Genomic DNA, 4,064 nt, shown 5'->3' on the forward strand with positions numbered 1-4,064 from the left:
TTTTTATTAACTGTATTGTGAGAGAGAGAGAGAGAGAAAGAAAGAAACCGAAAACTGGGAAGGGAATACCGAAAGAGATAGATAGATAGAGTAGAACATAAGCAAAAAAAAAAAAAAAAAAGAAGAAAATAAAATGAAAATAAAAACAAAACTTTGCTCATAAAATTGTAATCATATGTGAATTACGAGCTTTTTTCCCTCCGTCCCCTCTAGCCCGGCTACGAAGCAAGAGAGATAGAACAATTTGAAGGACTACTTTTTTTCATCTTCCTTGCGATTGCCAAACGATACCGAAAGAGCCACCTGTTAAGTTATACGGATTGGCTTTGAACCTGCGGGCAATGACCATAAAAAATGACTTAGTATTGCTATTGCAGTTATGTCTCTCTAAATACGTTCAACGAATATCAAGGTTTTGAGATCATAAAAAGCCATTTAAAATAAACTACTAGTACTAGGCGTTAGCGACGTCAGTCGCCAACAGTCAAATCTCAAAACCAATAAAAGCCACAACAAAATACATATAAAATATAACTAATGTTTACAAAATGTTTTTGTTTGTTTGAAAATCTTTTCCAAAAGAGTGGGGGGAAACAACACATAATGCGGTTTCAGCTTGTTCTGTATTGTATGGAAAAGAAAGAAAAGTTAAGCAGAGTGGCACAGTAGCAGAGTAAAAGTCAAGAGTAGTTTAGTGGCATGTTATGACAAATCTAATAGCTTCAGCAATTTTTACAGTTGTTTTCAATTGTTTTTTTCCCTTCTTTTTTTCCCTCATAGAGCAATTGCTGTTGCTGTTGTTGGCATTTTTTATTTGTATCGTTTTATTGATGTCGACAGTAGCAAATACAATTGCTATTGATGTAAACGAGATGACGGAATAAATGTACATTCTTATGCAGAGCCATGCATGCATTGCACATACATGTATGTATGTACATACATGTGAAATACATTTTCTATTATTTGTAGTGCATTGGTGTTATATAGGAAGCAGTGTTTAAATGTTTAATAATTTGAAAAAATGGAAAAATTCTTTAAATTACACAATAGAGACAAGATATTCATTCGCCTTTAAGCCACATCTACTACTACAAGTCGTACAGCCATGAAAGAAAGCTTAATTTAGTGAAACTAATACTCCTGGTTAACTGTTTGGCCTAGCGACACACACACTCATAATGCGTTATACGACAATAATTAAAGACAACCGACAAAATAATCTTAATTTTTAATCTACATGGACGAGGCTCCTTCGGCCTTTATTTGCCAGTTATTCTAGCATCATATGCATAAATTCAAGTCTCAACTCTCATAACAATGCCTTTTATACCGTCCGGGTAGTCAAAAATCAGACAAAGTAAAAATTTAAAAACTCACTTTTCATGCCCCCCGTCAATTGTGATAATTGATAAATTTGTCCGGGTTTATGCAACGTCCACAAGTACTTAAGGTAAACCCCCTTTTTGTTATAACGTTCGATTTTGAATCACTTCCTGAATCACGTTCCGCATCAGTCCAAGTTTGCTTGTCCGTCTGATGTTCTATTGAGGGTAGTTCGATGGATTCTGACACATCAACACATTTTGGACCACGGACGAACAGTATTGAAAATGATTCGTATCGAGCAACTTGTTCGACTACTTCCCGTTATGTTAAAGCAATAACTGATTTAAGCGAAAATTTTGAAATGAGTTTAACAGTTTAAGCGAAATTTTACAGTTATTCGCTAATAAAAAAAAATTATAGTATTTTACAGTAACGTACTTTAAAATTAGCGAACTTGGCTGAAGAATTATAAATTTTTTATGCGGTTTTCTCTGCCATTTCGCAGCAAGGGTGGGAAAAAGAAGAAAATCTCTCTTTTTTTCTGTCAAAAATTGAGGTTCGATTGTATCCTTCGGCCCATAATTTCAAAGGAGAGACCCCTAGATGGAGTAGGATACAGAATGGTCCAGGGTTTATGATCTGCCCGCTCGGTAAGTAGGTTGCGTCCAGCCCTTGGTCGTTACAAGCGTATAGCACGAGTATTTCTTTTAGTCCGTGGGGCCAAAATTTCAAACTACCTCATATCTACCAAACTAGCTAGCTTGGCAAAGACATGTGTTCACAACATTACAACCTCCTCTTCAAGTAGCACTTAGGTGTGGCCCTAAAAATAACACACTTCGTCGTTCCAGACAGAGAGGGCTCTTACAGACACTTAGTCGCTATAATTGTTTATTCAGACATTTGCCAATCACACAATCATCAAAAAATATATTCAAAAATGCCTAGGTCCAGACGTACGTACATAGGTCCAACTATAAGCAAGAGGATTAAATGACTTATATTTTTTTACACCACCCACCCACTGTGGGCCCCAGTATCTTTGAATTGTCTTTGAATATGTTTTTTTAAATTAAAATTTTTTTTTAATACTTAAATATATGCTTAATAATCCCTTCGAATATTAGAACTCTATTACCTTTCCCTCCATTTAAAAAAAGAAAAAAATGGGGAAAAAATTCTTTTTCTTAGGCTAACGTAGTCGCGTTTACGCTCAGATGCAGGCAAGTTTTATACAAATACATGTTCAAGTATTGAGAATTGTAAACAAATGTGGACGCTTATTCTCAGATGTTTAGAATTTTTATAAAAATTATTGAGAATCATAGACGCTATCGCCTGTAGCGAAAGGAAACATTTAAAAAGCCCCAAGTAACCAAAGTCATGTGTGAGAACTGCTGGTAAATTATGTAAACATACTTATTTACGTATATCATATCGTATCGATTGAAACGATCATTGTTCCGTTTTATAACAGAATATGGAAAATATTAAAGATTTGCCTATTTTAACATAAGCTAACTAGCCAGCCAGCCAGCCAGCCAGCCAGGGTATTCGAAAGAAAGAAATTTGAATAGAATTTCTCTTTGACTTTAAATTTTAAAATCAAAAGCAAAGCAAAAAAAGCAAAAAAAAAGAAAACAAAACAAAACAACAAATAAAATAAAGCCGCTTTTACTGCAATCGTTAAATGTGATGCATACAAATTGGTCTGCGTGTATAGAAAATCTAATCAAAAAAGCATGACTTATTATCATCAACGTTCACGGTGTGAGTGACAAGCGATTTGAAGACATTTGGTCATGATTTGCTCGCAGCAACAAGCGCAACCGCAACCGCAACCGCAATCGTTGTTGTTACAATGCTGCATAAATGTGCAATTGAAAAAAAAAAAATAAGAAAAGAAAAGCAAAAAAAAAAAAAGAAAAAAAACAAAATAAATAAATTATTATGCAAAGTGAATAATTTGCGTAAACTCACTGCTCGAACGTCTCTCTACCTCTCCTTCTTTTTTGCGTGCGTGTGTTAAGTGTGCGTTTGTTTCTTAATGTTTCTTTGCAAATGAAATCAGGGCATGTTTAAGTTTTGTATTGTGAAAGTTTTTTCCACTCATCTACCTATTTATTTACATTAATACCTCAGCTACTCTTACCTTTGGTAGGCGGCTTAGTAGCCGCATTCACATATATGTGTACAAGCAGCGTATCATGCGTTTAACATTAATTTATAGGTTTAGTTAAATGTGTGGGCCCATTTAGATAATATGTTTGTGTAGAGAATTAAAAAAAAAAATTTTGTTTTTTGTTCTTTTTTTCATTATTCAAACCTCTGTTCAGATCCTGTTAGCAGATAATGTTTAAATATAGTCACTTGTTCTTTTTTTCTTTTTTTTTTTTTTTGTTTTCTTTATTAGTATTACTTGCAATTAAAATAGAGTTCATTACGTTGAAAATAAGCGGCAGTTGTGCGCAATAGACGATGACATGTTCAGATAATTCTAGCTGAGTGTGTGACAAAGTTATTATTAGAATTGAAATTAAAATAGAAAAAAAATTTCAAAAGACTAAGTGAAACTATTAATATGTCAATCCTACATGAGTGCATATGTCGTCAAATTAGAATTAGTATTAGTATTTTTCATGATAAAACCATAATTGCTCCAAATAAAAATCCGAACATCTATGCCTTTTCAATCGGTGTGCTCAACTCAAATGACATTGATGTTAAGTAGGGTT

Source organism: Glossina fuscipes, unplaced genomic scaffold (genome assembly GCF_014805625.2).
Source record: "Glossina fuscipes isolate IAEA_lab_2018 unplaced genomic scaffold, Yale_Gfus_2 26, whole genome shotgun sequence".
Lineage (NCBI taxonomy): Eukaryota > Metazoa > Arthropoda > Insecta > Diptera > Glossinidae > Glossina > Glossina fuscipes.